Consider the following 26,962-nt stretch of genomic DNA (forward strand, 5'->3'; position numbering starts at 1 on the left):
AAAGCAAAGAAGCAGCCCAAATTAATACCTTTATTTCCTTCTTCAAACTGAGATATATTTATTATACAACTCAAAACAATTAAAAACATTATGTACCATGAACCTACAGGGAAAACAATTTACATCATTTTCAAAAGACTAGAGAATAAAACATCTGTTACTATGCCAACTTTTGAATCCATTTAGTAATTAAAACAATTTATGCTTATATTACTGATGGATGACTCCACACGTATCAGTGTCATATTAAATCCAAACATGAAATTTATATACTATAATGGCAGGATTTAAGATATGTAGCAAACTAGTGTAGAATGTAATGACAATGTTAACTCACAGTAAGAGGTGGTATAAACCTTGCTTATATCAGGAGAAGAGCCAACAACTGCCTTCAGAAAATCTTGAGTATGTAGGTGTGACTATTACCATCAGATGAATATAATAGATTCAGATATGCCATCTTAATAATACCTTTAAGTTAGTACATATTTCAATAATTATTTGTTGTCTTTTAAGTGAGTTTTCTAATACATTACATATCTATACGTATTTTTTGTTCATATTGTTCTAAATATATCTTCACTTCCAATTTCCTACACTCCGAAGTTCAAGGATCTTTACCTATGTTAGCTGAAACACTCTTAATGGGGTATTCTCCTCTGTAAATACTGAACACAAAGCATTTTGCAGAAGACTGCAATTTAAACAAAGAATGCTTTTCAAAACAGGACACAGTTTTCTTTGACTCTACCTCAGTTCACTATACACCTTTCCACAAAAGTTTCTCATTTTGCTCTATGTCTGTGAAATGTTTTTTGCAGTTTGGAAAATGTTCATCTACTTTTTAAGTGTGCTCTCTTTCTATGCTAGAAACAGATTGACAAACACCTGCTTATAGTGACTGCTGGACTTGTAACACCATGCTCACAAACTCCCAAGATAATCTAAGTTTTTGAAGTTAAGTAATATTTAGAGTACAGAAAAAGTATGCAAAATAACTCTTCTCAAGAGTTCCTGGTAAAATGGAAGTTAGTACACGGAACAGAAACTGTTTTATGTTAGACTCAGGAGAACAAAAAACAGCAGTAAGAGGAAAAAAATCAAAGCACAGACACACATTGATAAGGACATGAAACAGTACAATTTGTCCAACCTATTTTGGACTTTCTTTTTCAGATAGATTAGAGGAGGACCAACTCATTTCTAACAATTTGAAGTGCAGTGATACAATGATTAAATAGTAAGTTGGACAAAATTTAACTAAGCATCTATTAGAAATCCTTTCTAAAGGATTCAATGGTTATGTTGTTTAATAGCTGTTACCTATATTTAGGTAATAAAATTTAATAGATTTATTTATTTATAAACCAGTGCATGAAGCTAAAATTTGTTTCGGAACTGGTTAGGTTGTAGAAGGAGGGTGGGGTTTTTTTGCTTGTTTATTTTTGTCAAGTGTTTCTCCTTTGAACTTTTCTAGCAACTATTAGCTAAAAAAGCTGTCTGTCTGGTGTTTATTCTGTATGAGGTCTAATGTTATCGTGAGCTTGTATTTATTTACATAGTAAAAATATCAATCTGCCTTTATTTAGCTATATTTTTTCAGCTTAACATCAGCCCAAATTTCTCTCACAGTAACTCTCCAGAGAAGCTCAGATGATTTCAGTATTCCTGCAAAGATTCTGAACTTCTGTTTTAACACTGCAAAGAGTTCTTTAGCTTTGTAGTGGAAAAATGTGATCCTACAATAAAGCAAATATAAATAGAGCAATTATTTGCCCATTTGGAATAAATAAAAAGAAGGTTTCAAAAGTAAACAGGGAAGGAAGAATTTCTACCTTGTTTGAAAAGTGAAGCTATGAGAGAAGGAAGAAGCCGTGTAAATTTGAAACAAATGTAGAAGGAGTTGGCATACAAAAAGGAGAACATAAGGCCTGAAGGGTTCCACATTCCCTGCAACTAATTATGCATTCATCACCACCAGTCATTACGGTTTTAGACATAAGTTAGACATAAGCATGTAAGAACAAAATGTAAAATGGTGTGGATTAAAAACCAGATGCACAGGCATACATTACTTGTAAAAAGCAGAGTTTTTACAAGAAAAGCCTTTCTTGGGTAGAAGGGGTTGGAGGGATGGGGGCTGAAAGGGTGAGAGAAAAAAAAAAATCATGACCTAGAAGGTGGGAGAGGCTGAAAAACAATTCAGAATAAAATCTAATAATATAAAAGATACCTCAATTTCTAGATGCTTGAAAAATACTTCTAGAATTCTGCAATGGTTCATGAGAAGTAACTCAATAAAGACAATTAACAATACAGAAGACTGCATTAATTATAAAATTTGGTCTTTTTTTTTTTAAACAAGGGTTAGAGCTACAAAATATAAAAATAGATATATCACATTAAGTAGCTCCAGTAGAATCCATGCAGATGTTAAGAATAAAATAAATAAAATAAAACTAATCAAAAATGCAACCAGCTCATTTCCTTCAAAAGATCATCAGAGAAGTTTTTTTCTACTGGTTGCAAATCCAGACAATACAAAACAAATATAGGAAGGCCTTTTTGGTATGGGGTGTGTGTATATGTGTGTTATTTTTTGTCAGCTGGAACATTGTCTTTTAGAAGATAACCACACTGCCTGAAGCTAGATGTTAAATGATAAATCAGTGAAGGGAACTAAAACTGTGGGCAAAATATAGGAAGTTCTTGTAAATAGGTCAAAATCATGACTTATGAGGACTCTGACAACTAAAGTCGTATTAGACTTGACTGCTCACAGGACCTTTGAGATTTTGAGTGCCACTTAATTTAATAATAATAGTAACAATAACAAAAAAGTCACACATAGCAAATTCTGTTTATCTAGGTTACTCTACAACAGAATGAAAGTTGTGTACAACTTTGTCATAGAATAGATAAATTCATCTTGAATTTTCGTTTTTGGTGGAATTGTAGTTCTTTAACTGAAGCTCTGAGATGAAAAGAATAAAACAAACAAAATAAGATTTTCTTTAAAGTACAGACTAAAACTAGTTATTGATCACAATTATTTTAAGTGTAAAAATGATTTATACATCATGATTAATTGAAATGAAAGAAGTCATATAACAGTAAAGCCTAAAAGGATGCATGTATACTGGACTATATTACACAATCAAGAACAACAGGCCAACCACAAATGTGCTGAATGATTTCAGAACACTATACATTTTTTAGGCTCTGCAACAATACAAATATTACTGTTTCAGTTAATTCTGTACTGTTTTCAAATGTTCTCTGAGCTGCATAAGCATTTCGATTTTGCTTAGTTAGTCAATACTGAAGTATACAAGGTTTTTCCTATTGTTAATAGACCTGCAGAAGTTTTTAAAGCAAGTTTTATTTTGATTTTATTCTAAGTTATCAGGGGACATAATAATGGACCCTTTTACCACCTGAAATATCAGCAATATCCAAACACACATGCTTCCAAATCCAAAACAAACAAACAAAAAAACTCAGACCTGAAAAGAGTTGAAAATCTCCTTTAGAAAAGACTGAAAATTTATACCACACTTAGCAGCAAACAGTATTATGTAATTGTTAAATAAACTAAGAAAAAATTCAAATAATTCATTTAAAATTTATTTTCAAGACAACTCTACAAGAAGTATATGGATAGTATGTGTTTTAAGTGAAAACAAAAAAGACACACAGACTTATAGTTGAAATTCGATATGTGCCTCCTAAAAGAAGAAACCTTTGTTGTTGTTATTTCTTCTACTATATAAAGACAGCCATGCATAACAAACAATATTGTAAAATATCTTTAACAGAATGAAAAGTATGCAGAAATGAGGATGTTAGTTCCAGCAAGTCAGTTTAATAGAGAATTGCATGATGAAACACCATGAAGAACAAGCAAAGGTCTAAAATTACTTATGTTGTGCATATCCGTATGCAGGTACTTGAAAAGTATTTCTATGCCATGAACTCCAGGTATAATGTATCACCACACCTGAAATTTTGATAGGCAATCGCTTATAGGTATTTTATAGCTACATAACAACGTAAGAACTTTAATTCTGAAGTACAGTAGAAATCTTCACACATTAAAAAAATGTGTATTTGTATTAGACATCTCCTTCTCTGTTTAAAGAAATTTTGAAAAAAATATGAAATTTTAGGCAGAATGCAGAAACTGAATTTAAGACATGCCTTAATGAGTATATTAGCAGGAAAGGAATTTCCAGATCCTGCAGTTCTGAGTTAATCCACAAGATATTAATTACTTCTACACAGTAATTCATTAAACAGCTTAGGAGAAGAACAAAACTATAAAAATTTATCATTCTCTTCAAGAAACGAAAATGAAATATTAATGTTGTGTTTTCTTCCTCTGTCATCAAAATGCAACGCCATTGAAAAATTAATCATTGAGACACCATGCTGGAAATAGAGTACCGAAAGCCTGAGTGTTTCATTTCAAGCAGGGGTCTTTCGGAGACTCGTCAGCTGCAAAGTTCATGTCAACATTACACAGCAAAGCATCTTTAATTGCCCCAGAGAAGCGGGAAATGAAAATCTTCCCTCTCCACTCCAGTCTCCATCTTCAGCCATTCTCTCCGCATCAAAGAGAACCAGCGCAACCTGACACGCAAGGACTATTCCCCCCAGTGCTCTGGCAGGTGCTGCGGCCAGACAGAAAGCCTGTTTTCCACAGCCCTTTACCTTGTTTGATCGCTGGTTACTTTTGATCTGACACTGCCCTCACGCTAGTAATGACTTCCCCCTCGCAGAACCCACCTCGCATCTGTCACCCAGAATAAAGGGTATCACGCTGCGCCCTGACAAGGCCTATGGCCATCAGATGTGCTGCCAGCGAGAGGCTCCCCAGCTCCCACCATTTCCAATTCAGCTCCCTTTGTTCTGTTGGGTACCGGAGCCAGGGCACCAGTGACAACAGAGGGGATTATACGCCAGCTGTGAAGCCAAGCCTTCATGAATTTATATCTTTTCATCCCAGCTTCGTTGTCTCCTTAAATGCAGTGAACTTCATGGTGGTTACTATGAAATACACATCCAACAAATGTTATGGAAAGTTTGTTTAAATCCTCTTTCCTTGAAAAAGAAAAGCCACTGAATGTCCTGTAGTTAAACTGAGAAGCACCTTTTTATTTTTTTTTCCAGCTATTATTATTAAAGTTTTCCAACTGATGTTGTAGGAGGTCACTAAAGGCCAGCTGGCTGGTAGCACTCAAAGGGCACACTGAGTGAGAGGAAGGATGTGATTTTTGTTTTATAAGTAAAAATACTGGAGAGTTAAATAAATGAATTCTTTATGCCCATTTTTTCTTTGGAACTATTCTGTGCTTTAACAGTTGCTAAAGAAAAGGAGAGGAGAATCTTAGATCAGATCATGTTACTTGGAGATTGTTTCAAAAAAGGTTAAAAAACTATGCAACTAGTACTATAAAAAGAAAAGTAGCTTTCATTTTAGGTTTTAATTAAAGCTATTTTACTGATATTGTTGTTTGAATTTGGTAGAATATATTTGAAAACTATAAAACCATTTTACATCTACAAGTCTAGTTAAAGAACTGAAACTCACATCACTAAGAATACAGTCTCACTTCTCTACTATTACGTGAATATAGATTTAGATGCTGACGCATGCCACACAAAAGATTGCATATTTGATATGGTATAAAAAAAGTCCTGACTTCCATAGTGTTGCAAAAATATACTTTAGTAAGAACTGAGCACACTAAAAGTCTTTGGAAGTAATTTCCTGAAGACCTAAACTTGAACTTGAACTGATTTCTAAATCAGACTTTCTAAAGAGCTTAAGGTCTAATTAACACTTAAATGATTCAGAACCAGTCTCTCCAGTGACTATTCAACTTGTAATTAAGTTCTCTTGAAAATTTTACCAATTTTCCCCTTTATTTCCACTCAAAAATAGTGATCTGACCATAATCTAACTAGATCATGTTTGAAGAGCTAGAACAGTGTCTGTCAAGGCCTGGTGAACTTCATATTGGAAGATAATCATGCGCATCAATCAGTGGAGCACCATCCCACATGCTGACCTCCCCACTCGCATCCCAGAACAATTCAGAAATGAAGTGAAAGAATGCAGAGAAAATGATGTATCTGCTCAATCTGCCAGTCCTTTTCCACCAAGACACCACAGGCCAGTATATTCACATCATCACAATTTACTGAGTACTGAAGTATATCCAAGATCAGATAAAAACGTAACAGGTAACCAAAGATACAACAAGAGATGGCTTTGCCTAACTCTGCAAGGAACTAATTCAGCATGCTAAAGCACTGTGATCATATGGCTGTATGTAACAGAGATGGTTACCTTAACAAAAAATAAGAAACATGTTGATTCTCATGAGTTTTAATACAACCATGGTTTCTTGAAAAAAAATCATTATTTTCAAATAAAAGTCACATTTTGCCTAATAATTTAAACCTGTATGCCACTGTCAATCCCCACATCACATTTGTAGCAAACTTTTTTTTTTTTTAAAGGAGGTTATTGGAAAAATACAATGGAACCAATGTTGGATACAAAATAGGTCTTCAGAACAGAGTAACAGGAAGAAACTACACAAAACTGTGAGAATTAAACTAGAACAGCTGATAGGTCTCTCTGGTTTGAATAAAAATATGAAGTTACAGGTTTTATCAGAAAATCATAAAGAGGATAAAAAGATCTGCAAGGTCCAAGGAAAGAAAAAAAGCATCTAAGCATCTGCAGTACTTCTTGGCTTATCAGAACAAAATATAACAAAACACCTATGAATCAAACTGATGAGCCATCTTTCTATATGGCTACCTATGTGAAACTTCAAATGTAGCCAAACATAGACAAATACTTAAACCATTCTGAAATGAAAAAAAAAAACAAACCCCCTCAGACAATGAAAAAAACCCACAAACCTAAATTTAACAATCTTGAAAGATAATCAAGGCAGTACTTTTAGGAAGATAGCAGGCATTCAGAGGCTGTTTGATACTTTCAATGAACAGTTAGCTGAAAAGTTCATTGAAACTTTCATGGAAATAGATAACCAAATGCAAGATGAAGAGACACTTTTTCCCTGTCAAACAAGATAAAGAACAGCATACAGATTGCAGCCTGAACATAGATGTGCTTACAATGACTGAGCATAAAGTCCTATCAATTCAGGTTGTATTTCAGGTAGGTCTTTACCATCACAGTAAATGCAAGTCATCGGAACAAGTTCAGCAGAATGCCAAGTCTGAGCCTGTCTTACGAGCAATCCAGTGCTGTACTAATGGCTTGCACTCAGTAACAGTGCTGCACAGAATATGTTTGCACCTACTACCACTGTTGTGGCAGAAACCACCACCACCACCACCAAAACAAAACACCAGCTTGTCCTTTACATTTCAAATCCTAGAGAATAATTATTTTGTACAAAGTGGAACAGATCCAACCTTCAGCTAGGTGTTCTTAACTTAGGGATTTTACCTAGCAGTTTACCAACTCTCTTCATAGAAGTCTTAACACTCCTGTTCTGAATAAGAAACATGCTTTTAAGAATAAGAAAAATGCTTTCAAAATTTTATTTTTTGTACTGGGTAGAGGGCAAGACTTCCTAATGGCATAAAATCTATTGATTTAATACTAGGCAAATTGACCTTCAACAAACTTGGTGTCAATAACTGAAAACAGAAAAACTGTGAAAGTATGCGAGGCAAAGAGAAAAGTACTCAACAGAAGGAATGCTTGAGGGGAAAAAATATCACTTCAGTCAACTTAAAAGGATCACAGTTTCACTGAATAACAACAATGGGGAAATTATGGTGTTGCATCATAATTGTGACCTACTATTTGAATTTGAAAAGGAATTAGAGCTAGCCTCCTTCAAATAGTTTACAGGACAATAGAAATCAAAATTTGTTTTGAGAGAAATAACTTTCAATAAACATTTTTTGTATATATAGGTATATATAAGAATATATATATATAATATGCATATATTTTTTGCACTATATGGAAAAAGGCTGTCGATGACTAATCAAATTCACCAAATATTATTAAGTGTTGGGGCTTTTAAAAAATGAAAAACCCACACCACAATTCTGACAGAGCAGAATTCTTCATCCTATATAAATGCATACAATTTACTTCGGCTAAGCAATTTTTAAAATAAAAATATCTAAACATTTTATAAATTGATACTGAAATAATTTACATAATATAAGATTGTGTTTAGAAGGGGAAAACAAGCAATAACATACTAATATTGCATGACAAAATGCTTTCAATTCCGAGAGTAATTCAAGGACTGTACAAATAGCAGCTACTGGGTTGTGGGTGGTTTAAGCCTTCAGTATCTGTGTAATTTACATATCAGGCTAACAACTGGTTCTGGCACTTGCTGTTTCATAAATTCATACAGAAATAGTTTAAAAACTGACTGATATAAATTTTTAGTGCAGTTGATAAAAAGTAAAGAGTTAGTGTAATAAATGGGACTTCATTAAGCCATCAGACCACATGTAAACTAAATTAAAAGTTCCAAAAGTTATGAGGCACCATCACTGAATGGGTACTTATCTAGTAGACAGTTCCTAGCTTTTACTCTGCTTAACCCCATTTGTCTGTTCTAAAGACAGTTTTGTACAACTGAAGTCTGTGGGTAAATGCTCATAAAATACACATGGTAACATAGGACAAAATGCAAAAATGTATTTGTCAATTTATACCTGCAATCTAGAGGGTAGAAGTCTACTTATGACATAAATAGACCCAGCCCAGCAGAGACTTAGTATTTCACATTGCACCATATACCTGGCTGGGGTGTCACTTGTTCAGATGAATCCCAAATTCTTATTCACAATTCCTATCAGTGGATTATTTTTAAGACATGATTTCCTTTTTTTTTTTTTTTTTCCTTTGAGGCAGCTATACACCAAAGACAATGTTCCAAGAACAAATTTTCCAAAGCTAGTCTGAGGCTTATGACCTATACCTTCTATTCCACACCATTACATTAATTTGGTTATTAAAAAATAAAAAATAAAATAGTAGGAATTAGTAATGCTCTGTGATCAAAATATCTTACATTTATTCCCAGAAGTAATACTAGTAACAATAACTTTGAAAAATATCCTGAAAAGTGGGGCGGGGGGTGAGGTAGTTGGTTTTAGGAGAGGGTTGACCACTAGTCTTCATCTTCTACATCAGAGAAAAGTCAGAATAGGCTATCTGACTGGATATGCTTGGGTAGCAGCATCACTTACAAGAAGCAATCTTGTAAACCTATCCTCTGATGATGCCTAGCCTCAACGTTAGGGGAAACTATAGAAAAAAAAAAAAGTAAGAATGAAGTGTAGAGCATCCCTTTATAAAGCAACTTTTTAATCTTACAGAACATATGACTTCTGGGAAAGCATGTGTAGTTTACTCATCTTGAGGATTTGACCAGTAAGGCTTTCCAGAATTTTTCTTACTCTGTTTAATCCCTGAGCTATATTCTCCAACTGATCAAAAACAAAACAAAAAGAAAACAAACAAACAAAACTCATCACCAAGCAACTGTACTCTTAACTGTTCCCTACTGTTCCAACGCAAAACCTTTGCATCTTACTTAAAGCAGCCAAAGAAAGAAGTTTTATGTTATAGCATGTGTCTTACTTCATGAGCACACTACCTACACTAATTTCCATCCCTGTGGGGATGGAAAGCCTCTGGAAGAAATGTGGGAACTCTTTTCAAACTGTTGCATGCATTTGCTAGATGAAAGACTCTCAGTTTCCAGCCACCAAGGAATAACATACATATGGGAAAAAAAAAAAAAATTAATAAATATATTGGCTTTTGCCTGATCCTTACTTGCAGCAGCCCCTAGCATCTAGGCAGAGCAATTTCAGGCAGTCTTACCTAAACTTTTCAGCCCCCAGACAGAAAACGTTCCTATGGTGCCATGCCATGCCATGTTGCTATACATATATTTGTATATGTAGCCCTTTCTGAAGGGCTTTTAACATAGGCAGAAAATAAAAATGCTAGTTTCTTTGCAATCCTTACTTTGAACACAGGCAAGCTATATTTTTAAGAGGATAATAAAAAAGCAAAAGTGCATACTTTATATTGTGGTGGCTTTCCATCCTAAAATTCAGTTTTTCTGTACCAATTAAGGGTGGACAAGCATAATTTTCCCCATTCACATACAGAGATTAAAACATATTTCCTACTTTTTTGTGGAAACAAACTTTTCTAAGCACAGCATTTGGCTTAGAAACACATGCTCTCTAGATTGCAGGGTAATGTCTTTCCAAAGGAGGGAAAGTTATAAGCAACTGAAAATTTACAGTCTTAAAAGCAAAACTGTGTTGTATTTATGCAGCTAATAAAAATGCACAGATGGAAATATTAAATGAATTGATAGTTCTTCAATAACATGCATTTCAAAATCAACAGCCGTTTTTACAAAAACACAGATTTATGATGTATAAGAGACTAGTAGTTACTTCTTTCACAGATCTACCTAACTTTTCTGGATGACATGTTTAAATTAAGCAAAACCATAGGCATACATCTTCTGAAGGCAACTACAAACATGTTAACAAGTAATAACAGCAGCAATAATTAAGTGGCCATTTCCCTTCTCCGTGTAGTTCAGCAGAGAAAATAATTTGTAGTGTTTATCTCAAAATAATAAATAAATCTGATTTCACTTTTATAAATTAAGAGAAATTGAATGTTACTTTTAAGATAGCAAAATTTGTCAGAAACAAACATTCCTGAAGAATTAAACAGATGGAAGAGAATTGTACTCTCCTGTGATGAACAGTAACTATTGCAGAAGTCAATTACCCTAGCAAACACAGTCACGGCATACCAATGATTCCAGCATAAATAATGACATCATTAACAGAGGTACCAGATAAAAGGAACGATTTACTTTGGGCACAAAGACTTCAGCCAAGGTATCTAAAACTTTGATCTGACTTTTGCCTTCTATTTATGAATCTAAATTTATCTTCTTTCAAAGCAGTGTTTCCTAAAAATGCTGGCAGTAGACAGTAGAAAGAGGTAAAGCATGCTTAATTCAGGAGTAATCTATTAAAATTTCTTTTCAAACTATTGGACAGAAATACATTTTTATTGGCAAATTTCTTGAAAAATATAAACACATTATAGAATGAGATATTTGAATTCTTGTTCTTCAAATAATATGCTAAAAATGGCAAGCATTTATACATGAAGTATACTACAATAATTTCTGTACTGACAGTAGCATCTGAACCAACCACAACCAATTCAGATCACCAAATGCTTACATCACCACAAACACCGAATTTTTAATGGTTGTTAATATGCATATGGTATCTCTAATATGCTTTGTTGCTTATATCACCTCATTTATCTTCAAACCAGTTCAAGGACAGTACTAAACAATAAGTGGAAATAGTTCTGCAGACATCAAAATATCCACATCTCACAAATCGTGAAATTAGTTTCTCACGATACCATGTTTTATATTTTTGTGTTACTAGGTAAGGAGCCTAGAATTGATAAAATGCTCAAACTGGTATCTAGATGTTATTTCTCATTATAACACTTGCTTAAAAATACTCTTGGAATCAAACAAACAACAAAAGTTCATGCTCCTGTTCTTAATCTTCTACTTGTGTCTAATTTGATGAACAAACTGTACTATCTTCATAGGATCATAGCAAATTGCTAGACCCAAGTTACTGTAAAAATAATTTAAAAAAAAAACTATTAACATCGCTACTTTCTGCATTACCTCAACCAAATTTTATTTTAGGGAAGTAAGTTCTACACAGTAGACAGTAGATCACTGACACATCAGGGCTGTTCCTACTTTCCAAACTACCGCTATGTGAATGGCTACTTCAGGGTAAAGACAGCAATTTGAAAACATACTAAAATACCAGTATTTTGCCATGCCAATACAGGATGCTCCTTGTTAATGTAATTCTTTTCAGTCCAAGTAGAGACACCTTTACAGCAGAGGAAAACAATTACCTACACAAGTACGTTGTTACCCAGTCTCTTACTGGGTCCATGCAATAATGCAGCTAAACTGCTACCTGCATGGAAGAAACAAGTAAGCTACTGCCACGTTATCTGAAATATTCCTGCAACAAAAATACTGGAATTACTTTCATAGTCAAAGGGTTTGAATTTCTGGTAACTCCACCCACACCACAGATGAAGAAAATGGAGGGTGTAGAGACCTTCACAGGACATCTCAGCCCTAACATATAATAACAAGAACACCGTTACCTTGTGCTAAAAAAATTACTTCCCTCAAAGCATGATCACGTTCATTGTTTTCGGTGTGTATAATAGCGTAAGTATGAAAGCATCATCATTCGAGTTTAAAATCCACTGCTCAGATTTATTCTCTTCCAGTAAGAAAAAATAGACACCTCTCTCTACAACCACTGGAGTCCCGTGAGTTTTACATCATTTCACTGAGCACTAGTATCACAACTGGAAAAAAAAAAAAACAAAAGGTCAGCTATAGCAACCCTTCTGTAATAGACTATCCGCAACACCTTTCCCAAGAGAGATAAAACTCCTATGGTAGAAAAAACAAAAGTGAAAGAACATCTATAACATGTACGTATTGGAAAAAAAAAATCATCTTTATTTAATAGTATCGCAGGTCAGGCTTACACCTCCACAAGAATTACACAGTCAAGTCTACATTCCATTAATATAATTTTTTTAATACTCAGAAAGAAGTACCTAGTGTCAGACTTGTAACAACAAATAATTTTGTTTCAATTTTAGTCCCCAGGCATACAGCTTCTATCTCATTTATATGTACTGCAATACTCATTTGTTACTGGAAGTTTGTTACCAAAATCTGGAGAACATATCACCTATGTGCAATAAGTACAGTGCAATGCTTTTCAGGCTCTACAGTACTTAAGCCATGTTAAAAAAAAAAAAAAGACATTAACACAAGAATAACTTTTATAGGAACAAGAAATTTTGTAAGATGTTCTGAGATGCAATAGGTAGTCCTAAAACCAGACAAAAACAGTACCACGTGTAGCTGTTCTGAAACCTAAAAAAAATAGAAATTTCTGAAGTACTTCTTAAGACTTTCTTCAGAAATGCCTAATACAGAAATTCCCAAATGTTATTTCATTTTAGAAATTCACATTTTCAAACAATGAGAACTACACTGTCATTTCAAAGACTTATATGCAGTTATTTTTTTCATGTGGGGAAGTTTTCAGTATTGACAATGGTGTTTAATGAAACAGTAAAGCTCCCTTACAAGTTCACAGCTGCCTGTACCTGCTTACCCTCATGGATGCTCATGCCCTTGCATCAGCTTTGCTGCTGGGCATACCTATTACCTTCTTAAACTCATTGTGCAGCGAGCTCATCTCCCCAGCCCAGCAGGAGTCATTTCTAACTCCCCCCACCCTGTATGCTGAGATCACCCAAGTCAGAAGAACAGGGCAGAGATGGGAAGAAAGCAGCGAGCTTTCTGCCACTGGCTCCTTGCAACAACAGCAAGCTGCTGGATAGATATACCCCTTTTTGCATAACTTAGCCCACAGCTCGTGATTGGTTTTCGCAGATGGCAGGCAAGTAGCTGGAGAGCTCACAGATGCTTTCCCACCCTACACAGCATTCAGCTCTCCAGAGCTGTATGAGTATCAAGTGACACAAGCCTTTTATTTTAAGCCCTTACCAGCAAGGCAAATTCATTTCAGAGCGTTTATTTCTATGTATTTGATTCATTCTCAGTTAAGCACTCTGAAACCTAAAAGAAACAAACTTATTCTTATTTCTTGTCTAAATTAGCCCTCCAAATACCAGTACTGTTATGATATTTAAATACTAGTTAGATAATATTAACAGTAGCAACCATTTTTGTTTATCCTTCAAAATGCCATTACTGTGTTCCAGATCAGATTATACACAGCTCAGACATTTTCTCTACGCCTAAGCAGAAAAACATTTTAAAAATAAATATACATTTGTCATTCACTGTTTACATTTTTTCATTATAATTTTGTAACCTAGATTTTTTTTTAAACTTACATTTTCACAGTTTATACAGAAAACAGTCTTACTCCATTCTTGTAAGTTAACCAAACTGGTAGGAGATGGAAGACCAGCACAATCTTTCTCACAAAATCATTCCTATTGCCAGTTTAGAAGCACAGAATTGGATGGGACCCACAAGGATTATCAAGTCCAACTCATGAGCACACACTCATGAGTTAACCTCCCTGAAAGACAGATATCTACTTCCCAAACTCTCAAAAAACTTAGCATTTTAAAAATAATTCCGTATTTTTACAAAACAGTAACTTCTGCACAATGTCAGAAGAAGCTATAAACTCTACATAGACCAAAAAAAAAAGTATTTGGACACAACAGTGCAAGGAGACTGGACAACAAGAACAAGTTGGTGACTGAAGACCACGCCAGCAAGACAATCTTTAGGAAACCTTCATGCAGAACAGGCATGATGGAACTTCAAAATGGATATTGACAGTGGTAGTGGTGGTGCTAAGATACAAAACAGAAGCGGGGGGAACAGAGGGTAGCACTAAGCTAAGGAATCTGGGAAAACCACTGGGGCAAGGCTGCCCATAGCTCTTAAAGCCAGAACAGGTTGTTCAAGACTAGATACAGTAAGTAAAACAGCACCTATGTCTAAATCCCAGATGAGAGCAGTTTCTTATGCATTAGCAGTCTGGACTAGAAGAATGACAGCTGAGAGACAATAACAAATTTTAACAGTAATAACAGTATTAATAATAAGTAATAAAGACTGACATTTCTAGAATGACACAAGCGTGTAGAAGTGGAACACCAAAACAAAGTATAGATATGGATAGTAATTCCACAAGAAAAAGCTGTTGGCTTTTGTTTTGAAAAAGACTGTCTTGAAAAAGACAGTATTTAGGACAGTTTCAGCAGTTAATTCTCCATGCCCATTCAATTTGATCTGTAGATTCATGCCAACAATGGAATGTTCTGGTGAACACAACTACCTGGAAGAGCACCTCAAGATATCCAAGAAGGAATGTATTTGTTCCCAGATACTGGCTACACCGGCCAGCATGAGGAGAGGAAATGTAGGCATCTGTAGAGCTTCCTCCACTAAAAACGTGAGGTTTGATCTCTTGTAATTTAAGCTATGTACAGTTACAGTCAAGTTCATTGGAGAAAGAATGTTTGCATCCAGCTTCAGAAATTCAACGTTTCTTTTTCTAGCTTCATAAGGATAAATAGTTCAACTGGAATTTGCTGTTATTTGATATAAACAAAGATTCTTGTCTGCCATTCATTATTTGTAAGTAATCTTGTCTTTGTCCCATACATATAAAGGCATATTTGTATTAGCTTTGATGGATGCAAATTACCAGCATTTTTAAATAATGATACTGACAGTTTTAAAAACTTGCTTCACAGCATCATACTTGCTATCTCTTTCAGCAAGAAGCATCACAACTCACTGGAAGCAATATTACTGGTTTTGATTTATTACTTAACCTCAAGTGAATGGCTGAAGATTTCTACCAACTAAAACATGGGTCAAGATACAAACTTAACAAATGAAGAACTACAAGTCATTCATCTGGAGTTTGCAAGTGTTCCCTTCTGCCACAAGATATTGCTGGATTGAAAAATAAAACCACAGCCACCTCTCGCCTCAGCCCTGCCAAAGCAAAAGCAAAAAAAAAAAAAAAAGAGAAATACAGAAATTAAAGAGTTATGTTACAACTCAGTTTAGGTGTCTTTAATATCTAACAGCACACACACGATCTATTAAAACATGCATTTTAGTGAAAAAGTTCTTCAGTCTAGTATCACATAATTCTCTTTGTTATTAAAGTAGTATATTAATTATTGATTACTGGACTCAAATGGCAATTAAGCGCAATCAAGCAATCAAAAAGGCTCCATATCCAGCTACCGATCCCTGGTCACAAATTTTTAAATCAAATTTAAGGTTTAAATAATGTATTCAAAAAAAAAAAGCAGCAAAATAAACAAAAAAGTGCCTAATCCAGTTGAATTCAAGATCTATTACATCCATTAAAATTTATATATATCTACTCCACCTAATGAAAATTAAACATTTTGCTTAGTTCAGTAAAAATTTATCACTTTAGTAACCAGATTAGATTGTAAGATCTATTAATTACTGGAATCCAAGAAAAATATAATTTTACATACATCTTTTTTGGTATAGCAGTTACATATTATTGCAGAGGTTTTATTGCTTCAGTAAAAGCCTTTTTTGAAGTCAAGTGCTATTGCAATTTTCTATTAATTTGCTTTTACTTGCATTCATTCTTTTTACATAAAATGCTAACAGGTCAAATTAAACAGAACACCACAACAATAAGGAAACTGTTTATGCATCTTATGATCTGACTACTAATTACATTTTCAGTTTCTATTTCCAGTTTGGTAGAGTGCTTAATAATTAAAAAAAACTTGCATGCTCTGGAAATACAGAAATACCCTACAAATGCTACTCAGTAGTGGCATTGTCTTTGGTAAGTATTTAAATTACTTTATACAATGGCTCTCTCAATAACTATAGAGAGAACATAAAAATCACTGATATTTAAAACCCCCACCTTGATGCAATTTGCTCTTTGCTTTTTCACATTACCTCCATCCATTATGGTTGTATTTTTAGTACCTGAATCTTATATGTTGAAAACATTACTCACTACAGTACATTGGAAATTTGATGTTCACGTTCCCTAACATGTTAGTCATTATTGTACAGGCATTAGCTGATACCACTTAAATGTATAAATAGATATATTTAACCCTAAAATGATATGCAAATATATCATCTGCAAGTATCAAATGATTATTCATCTTATACTGAAATGTTGACCAAACTATAGAAAAAAGTTCTGCATTAGGCACTTTTAAGTTCTTATTTTATTCAAACCCTCAGTATTTGTCATGATAATCTACAGTTAATCTAAAAAAAAAAAATCCACATTTTTTATACATATGTGAAACGTCTATCACAAGTAGTAATACAAATTAAAGCCTGAAGAACTATCAGCGATATAATACCTAATTTCATATCAAAGTAGAAGTTCACCGTTTATTTTTTTTAACTGCTGTTTTTAATCTACCACACATAACCTAACCAGAAAGGTCTGAAAACATAAGTAATACAACAATACATATTACAATTGAAATTTTGTTGCTTTTAAATATATATACACACACACTCATACATGACAAGTCAACTCACAACATCCAGTAATTTATCAGAAAGCTCATTAATTGTATTACTTGTTTTTTTCTGTTTTGTTTGCTTTTCTTTTTTTTCTTTTTTTTTTTTATATAGACAAAAGAAAAAGGCACAAAATAATGAAATCATATAGCTGACATTAAGCCATGGTGTTTATATGTACAGTCAAACATTCGAAAAATGTACACAAGTAACTTTACACAAAAATTACAGTCTGTACACATTCAGTTTCTGCATAGTATAGTATAGAGAAGCTGCACTAGTATTTAGAGAAAGACTAAACTCAGGGAATTGGCAATTGGACATGGAGCCGTTCACTTCTACCAGTGGCTCAGGTCTGCAGTAACTGAAGTTAAACATTTGACAGATCCTCTGCAGTTTTTATGAAATAAGTTGGTGCCTTCAGTCCAGTTCCGGGTGTTTTTGTGATGTGGCTATCTATCCACTATCACAAATGAGTACTCTCGTTGGCAGCCACAGTAAAGACTGAGTGAGCATGGAGACTGAACAAGCCTCTTAACCCTTGCTACAGAGGTCTCTCTCTAAGTCAGGGTTTGCAGCGCTTTGGTGGGGCAGTGTGGTGAAGCTTGCACTGCTGCTGCTCACGCTGTACCTGTTTAGTGGACACAAAGAAGACTTCCGTTTCCAATGCTGTCAGTCTGAAGAGTTTCACAAACACTGAATTCATCTTAAGTAAAAATTTCTTTCACCTGCCTATTTACAAGGTTTGCCTATTGAAGACATATTTTAAGGAGGAAACCATACAAAAGGACAGAAACATTAAGGAAGGTTAAAATAATGAACAAAACAAAACAAACAAAACAAAGCACAACAGCTTGCAACACTTGAGTAAAATCTCCTTCTGCAGCAATAAGATATCTGTAGAACAATACAAGAAAAATACTTTCAGTATAACTTAAGAGGACATGCTGCATTTTAACCCCAAATACAGTGTTACGCACTAATTTGAAAATTATTACTTTAAAGGGCTCTGAATATACCTGACATTAATGGTTTAAACAGAATTGGTTTGCCTCTCTGACACATACCCTTGAAAAATAACTTGAGTGAAACACTCAGTGCATTTTTGTTTTACGTTATTAAAAATAAAATGAATGCCCTACATAGTAAAACAATATTAGACAAAAGTGCACAAAAGTAATATAATTAATTAGATTCAGTACTCTTTGTTTTCAAAAAGGAAAACAAAGGATTTATTTTCTAAAGATAGTCAGTAGTTGGCCAGAAGTTTTCTGGCATGTATTCTTGAATATGCATCCCCAGAAGACCTTGGCCTTTAAGAAGGGACAAGTTCAAAACAGCATTATCACTGCAGAAGGTGTTCTTACCTAGCAACAGGTAAAAAGCAAATCATGGAGTTGGTTTTCTCTAGGGTTTCACTCAGGATAGCCAGCAGCAGTTTTGATTCGTTCAACTTATACTCAGTATATCCAGCATAGATACATGCATTTCCATCCTATATTCTTAGCTCTCATTCTATTTAAAAAACAAACAAAACATAAAATATCCCTCAATATCCCAAAATTCTACCCAGTTCTTTCCCTCCTCTTTGCTAGTATTTAATGAACTACACATAGCAAACCTTCTGAAGTACTTGCATAAGTACAGTGCATAACTGTACTGCAAAAGTTGAATACTGTTTAGTTGAATAAGCTTTATTATAAAACCTGTTGCTAACATTCTGAAGACACATAAGAACAACTTAGTGATCCTGACAGATGAGTCGAAGAGAAAACAGGATATTTAATAGCAATACAATACTCAGAAGTTATGCACTGTGTGTCGGTAATTCACTGTACCAAGGATTTCAAGACCTGTTACCACTAAAAAGTCAATACCGCCACCTAAGGGTGAATATGAAGTAATGTATTTATTGCCAAATTATTTACAGAAATATTTAAATAAAACATAAAAACCTGACACCTGTTCAAGTGCCTTTACAGAAAATACATATTTATGCATATGAACATATCTTGACTTTTTCTGCCTCCTTTTAACATCAAGCTCAGCACAAATGCTTTACCTTAAGAACAGGATTTGAAAAACTAAGTCAAAATACAACAGTTCTGAACAAAAGCAAAAATCCAGTTCAAGAAACAGGGCTGTAACACCTAGATTTCTGAAGAAATGATCAAACTATTCTATTTTGTTGTAAAAAGAAACGCAGTGAAGGTAACAAAAGGGAAGCTTCTTGAAAGATTAACTTTTCAAGACTGCTTTTAATATTGAACAGATGTCTCAACATTTATGAAAGTGTATTTTCCCATATCTCAGCTTAGTTTTGGTTATTGAATATGTTTTTAAAGCATAGAACATTATTTTTGCAGTACAGTAGTAGGTTTTGGTACATCAGTAGCATGGTTGACAAACTAAAGTACTCTAAAGACTTCATCATTAGTGCACACTCCCAACAATTTCATCCATATGAAATTTTTGCTTTAGAAAGTTCTAATATAAAAAGATGAAGTACCATTGTCCGCAGCTATGATATACAGTAGAGTGACCGGACTCAGTACTGGTGTCATATTCAATATGTATTCGTATGTTTAGCAAGTAAATAGTCCTGTGTGTGTTCCATGTCTAACCACACTTTGAGGGAGAACATGAGCTTTTACTACTAATAATAGAAAAGTCTGGAACAACTACAGTTCTTTTCAAAACCTCAAAACAATTAAATAATCTAGTTAGAAAGTATTTTGGTGAAGTATTCACAAAGAAGCATGGTAAAATGATCCTTTTTAGAAAACTTCTTTTAAGTAGAACAACATTTTGAAGCAATTATATGTTAAAAAAATGAAATAGGTGAGGGAGAAAGTAAATCACATTAAGAAAGGATATTTTTCTCCCAACCCCTTTTTCACTTACCGGTGGAAAAGAGAGATTTCTATATACTCTAAACTTCAGTAGTTCACGTTACCAGATGACGTAGCGTATATGTCTGACTCTCCCCCTCAAGCAATTTGCCCAGACTAAACTCAAAGCAGAGTACTTTTTCCTCTCCACATGTTTGCACTGTTGTCATGCACAAAGGATACACCGCTTAAGTAAATGGTTCGTAGCTGGCTCATAAGAAAAAAGAATTGATTTCCAAACAAGAACAGGAGGAAAAAGAGGAAAAAAATCTTAGAAAGAGGTAAGGGAAACTTTACCGTATCTTGCCTTGGGTTGGGTTCGGGGAGACTCTTGTGTGGAGTGTGAATGAGACGCACTTATAGTGCGAAGCGAATGCGGAGTCCCAATCTGCAAGGTTCTGTACTCCCGCGAGGGGACGAACAAAGTCCCCTCGGCTGGAGAGGGATGAAGCGAAAGAGAGACAAGCGAAAGAGAGTCTCGGGGGTTTGGGCCCTTAGGTGTACGGTATCCTGAGCACAGTGAAGTGAGGTGCTCAGCAGTACACCCCACCTCTGTCCCAATCCTAGGTGAAGGCGTGTGGTACCCTGTGGGTAGTAAAGTCCACAGCAGCACGTCAGGAAGAGCTGGGGATTAAGGGTTCCAAGAGTCAGCAGGGTGAGGTTGGAGACCCCGGGATTGTGCCTAAAGATAGCCCTTTGGAGAGAATGAGAAGGATTTGGAAAAACAACCCAAAAACTAGGGAAAAAAGATTAAAAAATATAATTTAAAAAAATGGTTTGATATTGTGTAATTGTCTGACCTAAAAAGCTAATAAAAGGAACTTCAGTATTTTGGCCAAAATACGGGTCTGATGAAAATTCAGGCTTGAAATTTATATGTAAACAATAAGATTCCTTTTTCGGAGAAGGAGCCAAGTTATGCTCCCTATAATCCTAATATTGCACTGGAGGCAGCGGCAGGTGCTCCAGGAGGGGAGACAGGGACTGCAATTGATGCTGTCCCTGGAGAAGTTGTGTCAGGGAGCGTGGAGCAGCAGGAGCAGAGGTGAAGGGGTCCCAGTGGGGCCTCGGGGCTGTGCAGGGCCAAAGCAGGGCCAGTGCCACTCCCCCCTTACCAGCAGAGAGGTTAGGAGTTTTAAGAAGGAAATGAAGTCTTTAACCGAGGGCCTAGCAGAACAGTGAAATCCGTTTCTAAGGCCTAATTTGTATTCCAGGGGGGGGTGTGGAAATGTCAATCTGGAGTATGTTATTCCCTGGAGAAGAATGTTTAGGAGGGGAATGATTCAGCAGGCAGCTATACAAGAATGGGAAAGAACTAACACGCCCCCCAGACCGAGAGTTAATTCCAACAGAGCAGAAATATCTGCTTATCTAACTGTGATAATAACAGCCCACAACACAGAAATCCTATGAGAGACTCAGGGTCAGAATTAGAAAGTACTTGGGGATGAATCCTGAGGACCCGGTAGCCCAAGGGCTCTTTAAAGTTCATTTTGTGATTAAAGCCTGACCAGATATGCAGAAAAAGCTCCAGAAGGTGGACGGGCTGTTCCAAGTGCTCCTGACTACTGAGACGACAGTAAGAATGGCTGAGAAAAGGTAGACTCATATCTGGGTAAAAGCATCAGTTAACCCTGATACCAGAGGGACTGCATTAACAGAGACTTTTAAGGTTAAAACTGTTAAAACTATCTATTGTAAACCTTTAACTTCTCCTTAGAAGAATTCTTAATGAATTAATGAGTAAAAGGGATAGAATTACACAGAATCTAAGTGTTTCCAGGGAACACTCCCTGGAAGTGGGAGAAAGGGGGGTGTTTAATCTCCTTATTAGTTTGTGATTTTTATTGTTTTTCTTAATTATTATAGGGGTGTATATATACATAGAAATACTCTATTTTAAGTTTATCTTAGTAATACCTATTCTCAATGAATTAGTGATAGGATGGAGGAAAAAAAAAATCAACATTTCCAATTAATCCAGAACATCTCTCGAGTTCTATCTCGAACTGATTGTTGGATTTGCACCCAGATGCCTAGGAAGACTAAAAAGGCCTTGTCCCTCATTGCTATTTCCAGCAGCAACTGTGTCTGGATTCTCTAGATTTCTAAAAATGACAGATCATACATAGTCCCAGGAAGGAACAGATTTTGAAGTTGAGTTCCCTACACATAATCCTGGCTACAATATACTGTGTTATCAAAGGTGCCTTTTAAACAACATTGATAGAAAACTCAGGGGGCAATATTACTGGGTGTGGAAATATCCATGAAAAAGGGAAGAATCCATACTGTACTGAATACAGTAGCCATTGGAATGTTAATATACATAATGTACACCAGATACATGAGAATCCTGTAACCAGATGGCCTGCCCCAAACGGCAAGGAGTGGTACTGGCTATGTGGCAATAAAGCCAGGAAGTTGTTGCCCCTAGGATGGAAGGGAGCTTGCACCCTGGAGGCAATAATTCCAAATGTAACTATTATTGAAGACCCACAAAGCCAAAGCCTCTTGAGACCACATGCAGAATTAAGCGGACTCCAGATAATCCTTTAGTAAAATTCTCTAGCATTTTACAGTTTTGCAAGGTGGTTTTTACCTTGGTTAGGGGTGAGTGAATGAGAAAACGCTATTGTAAGTATCTCAGCTATAATTGAAGAACTAGAGAATAAGTTTGATAAGTTTGCAAAAATAGTACTCTAGAATCAAATAGTATTAGATTTATTAATAACCTCATAAGGAGGAGCACGCACTGTAATTAATACTAGTTGCTGTATATATGTAGATCAAATGGGATGAATTTGACTGATCTCAAAAGTATTTGGGAAGAAAAAAAAACAAGATCCTACATAGACTAGCTCAGGATGACACTTCCTGGGGATTTAAAACTTTTAGGAGAAATTAATTTTGTGATGACCTGAATAGAATTGGCTCAAACAACTATCTGCTGGTATTGTAATAATTATGGCATTATATATCTATCATCCCCCCTGACATCCAAAGAAGAATATTGCACCTTAATGTTGGAAAAACTTAAGAGTGCAGTATGTGAAGATGTGCAAAAACAACAATAGAAGTAAGAAAAGAAGAGGGGGGAATTGTGAGAAACAAAGTTGTGTTTTTGCAGTAGAGAATTAATTTTCTGTATTCCAAGGTAGTTGTGCAGTCATAATAAGAAGAAATGCTAAGTAGATAAGTGGACAGTGCAAGGCCTCACTGTTCCAAAATAAGGTAGAAGCTTGAGGAAAACAGGACGAGCAGTGTGAGAACAGTAAAACAAAGATATATCAAAAAATCAAATCAAAGATCTCTCTCAATTTCAGCCAAGACCACAAAACAGTAAGTCCAACAAAAATCAATCGAGAACGTAGGATGTTCCCTAGCTTTGTCTGGACAAAGTTATAATCCGTCCTTCATTTTACACTGAATTTGTGAGATAGTTTGATTATATCAGACTTTTTGGGTACAGATAAGGAAAGACAACTCAACGTACTTCAAACATGCTTCAAAAGGCCTGCAAATCTAAATTGTTTTCACTATGTTCCTAATATGGCCAGTATGCTTCTGAAAGAAGGCTTTGCATTTAATTACTATTCCATTCGAAGGACAGAGGAAAAATAAACATATTTTGAAGATATATAAATCATAAACAGTTATGCAAACAACCTTGTGTTGTAAGCCTTGTGATACTTAACTTTCTCTTCACACATCCTTTCTATCTGTTTATTATTTGCAGCTTTCACCTATTACCATTACATAATGAGGATTTCAAAAAAGAAAGGGGTCTATTTTTCTGTGAAATGCCTACTATATTAAACGATCAGAACATAAATTCTTCTCTCTGTGTTTCTGCTCAGCAGTCTGATAATGGAGTTACTTAGCAACAGATGAAGCAACTGAACAGTGTTCACTGATCCACATTTCACTGTAAAGTAACATTCACAAAGGCATTATTTAGCTGCTGGTTGCCTCTCGATAGATGTATTTTTGAAGTATAAAATCCATTAGCCTGAGACAAGCCTACATGAAAATCCAGCCATCGTGTACTATCTGTAATGCACTCTAGTTCAAAATTAGCACAAATTGCCCATAAGATTCACATGATTTTGAGCACCTCTGAAAAAAAGGGAGAAAGAAGAAAAAAACAAAACATACAGACTTCATATATAGAATTTACATGGAAGCAGTGGAAGCTATTTACAAAGGGAAAAACATTTCTTCTTCCTAAGCAGACTGACAATCTATGTACTTTAAATAAACACACCAAGGCTGTATCTGCAGACCACCTATAAGAGCAGGAAATGAGATGTGCCACAGCAAATATTAACAGTGATTTTATTCTAGAAGGCAGTCTTGAAAACAAAAACAACCGACAGAAATTAATAAAGCAAGCAGTCGGTTAACATTTGCAATCAACCATTACTTCCTTTTAAGGTAACTACACATTATTAAACAATTCTTATCTTTATTTTATTATAAAAGGTTAGTTTACGATGTTTAATGTTAGTTTAAAATGTTAGTTTACAGTAACAAATACAGATTGGCTTGCTTCATCAAGTTAACTGTTTCACCATTTCAGAGATTAAACCTCCACAACAGCAAGATTTGAAAACATCCTGCCCCAAGCAAGTGGAAAGACTGTCGTCTTCAGCAGAAGTAGAAGCAGACTGCTGTCGAGTGGAATCATTCGACAACACTTTTTTTTTTTTTTTTTTTTTTTTTTTTAAAGATTCTGCACCAGACAGGACTTGAACAAAGCTGAACAAGCTAAACAAAGTTTTCCAAATATTTATCTTTTTTTCTGAAAATTCAGACTGGGCAGCAACTTTAAATAAAATTAATTTAAAAACTACATTCACGAAAAATTGTGCAAGGAGTGAATTTTGGTAAGTTACTTGACAAACATTCAGAAGTGATGAAATAATAAAAAAATCCTATTCATTTGAGAGTAAATATTTTTGTCTTGTCCTGGTTTCAGTTAGGACAGAGTTAATTTTCCTCCTAGTAGCTGGCAGGGTGCTATGTTTTGGATTAGGATGAGAAGAGCGCTGATAACATGCTGATGTTTTAATTGTTGTAGAGCAGTGCTTACACCAAGCCAAGGACTTTTCAGCCTCTCTCTGTCCTGCTAGCGAGCAGGCTAGGGATGCAGCAGGAGCTGGGAGGGGACAGACCCAGGACAGCTGACCCAAACTGGCCAAAGGGGTATTCCATACCATCTGACGTCATGCTGAACAATATATAGGGGTGGCTAGCTGGGGGGGGGGGGGGCCGGCTGCTTGGGGATAGGCTGGGCATCGGTCAACGGGTGGTGAGCAATTGCATTGTGCATCACTTATTTCGTACACATTATTACTATTAATACTATTATCATTATTATTATTGTTATTATTCTTTTCCCTGTCTTAATAAACTGTCTTTATCTCAACTCACAGGCTTCACTTTCCCGTTTCTCTCCCCCATCCCAGAGAGGGAGGGGGAAGGGTGAGCGAACGGCTGTGTGGTGTTTGACTGCCAGCCGGGCTAAACCACAACAGTCTGAATATTTTTTTTAATGAAAAATTCAAGTTACATTTCCAATAATAGCTTTGTATGCAAATATAGCTTAAGTGAAGAACATCTTTCCTGGTTGTCTTAAAAATAAGAAGATCCTTCCTGTGTTCCATTGCAACAGAGAATACTTTTTGGATAATAAAACCACAGAGCTTTTAAGTGTTAAAGTGCTTGGGTTAGATTTCAGGCTATATGGAGAATACAGACTTCAACAACAACAAGTGTAAGACAAACATGGTCAAATCAATACCTTGTCCAAATATTTTGCAGTGATCATACATATGTGTAGCTATTTATATATATTGTACAATTTATATTCACATGAAATTGCATAACCTTTCATGCAAACCTTGAAGATGCACAGGTTCTTCCTTTTTCAATGAAATGTATGTAACATTTCGAATTTCCCTACCTTTCTCCAAGTTAATTTTTGTAGTAGCAAGCTTTCCTCTTAAGCTTCTCAGACCTTTCAGTTCTTTCTTTTTTTTTTTTTTCCCCACCCTCCAGGTATCATAATAGATATTACAAGGACCTTTTCTGACAGACTGGAGAGTTTGTTTTGTTACCAAGGGGAGATGGGGACTAGGAACAACACAATTTTTCTACTTGTGAGCTTTTTTGAGATTCCTGTTTTGGGCATTATCTCCTGTTTCTCAAATTCTTACAATTTGGTTAATTTTTTATTTTTAACTTTAGTTTTTTAAATAGAAGCCCTACTCAGATTTCTCAAATGAACAGCCTTAGGCATTAGTATATTTGTCTATTTGAATCCAGACATCAAATAGACAAATATACTAATGCCTAAAAAAACAGCTGTTAACTTTCAGCTAACAGTGTACAATGTTTGTTAGAAAACAGCATATAGAACTTATTTGTTCCACTTCAGCAGTTTTCAAACCGAAGGTTACAGCCCTGACAATAAGCTGAAAGTTAAGAATTCAGCTGCAGACAAATTCTTCTACTTACATGCAAGAATAAATAAATAAAGCGAATGCTCTACTATCATTTAGTAGAACTACTATCATTTCATAGAAACTGGTTCTGAGCATAAGAAACCATTACTTCAGAGATCACTTACTATAATTAGGACAAAAGATACTTGTATTACCTCTCAACAACAACTTCTTTCTACTAGTATGGACACACTACCGCATCCTGATATGAAAGTGTCACATTTCAAGAAAAGATAAGTGTTTTATTTGTAGTCAAGAACCCAACTTCCTGAAATCTTTAAGTTTATATAAATTTACATTTTAC

The 26,962-nt window shown here is 35.1% G+C and overlaps 1 protein-coding gene across 2 annotated transcripts in view; it reads right to left on the reverse strand.

The window, feature by feature from the left end:
- FBXL17 (F-box and leucine rich repeat protein 17) overlaps window positions 1-26,962 on the reverse strand; it is a 318,378-nt gene that overhangs the window by 269,432 nt on the left and 21,984 nt on the right. The gene's annotated exons all lie outside the window — the stretch shown is intronic.

Source organism: Cygnus olor, chromosome Z (assembly GCF_009769625.2).
Source record: "Cygnus olor isolate bCygOlo1 chromosome Z, bCygOlo1.pri.v2, whole genome shotgun sequence".
Lineage (NCBI taxonomy): Eukaryota > Metazoa > Chordata > Aves > Anseriformes > Anatidae > Cygnus > Cygnus olor.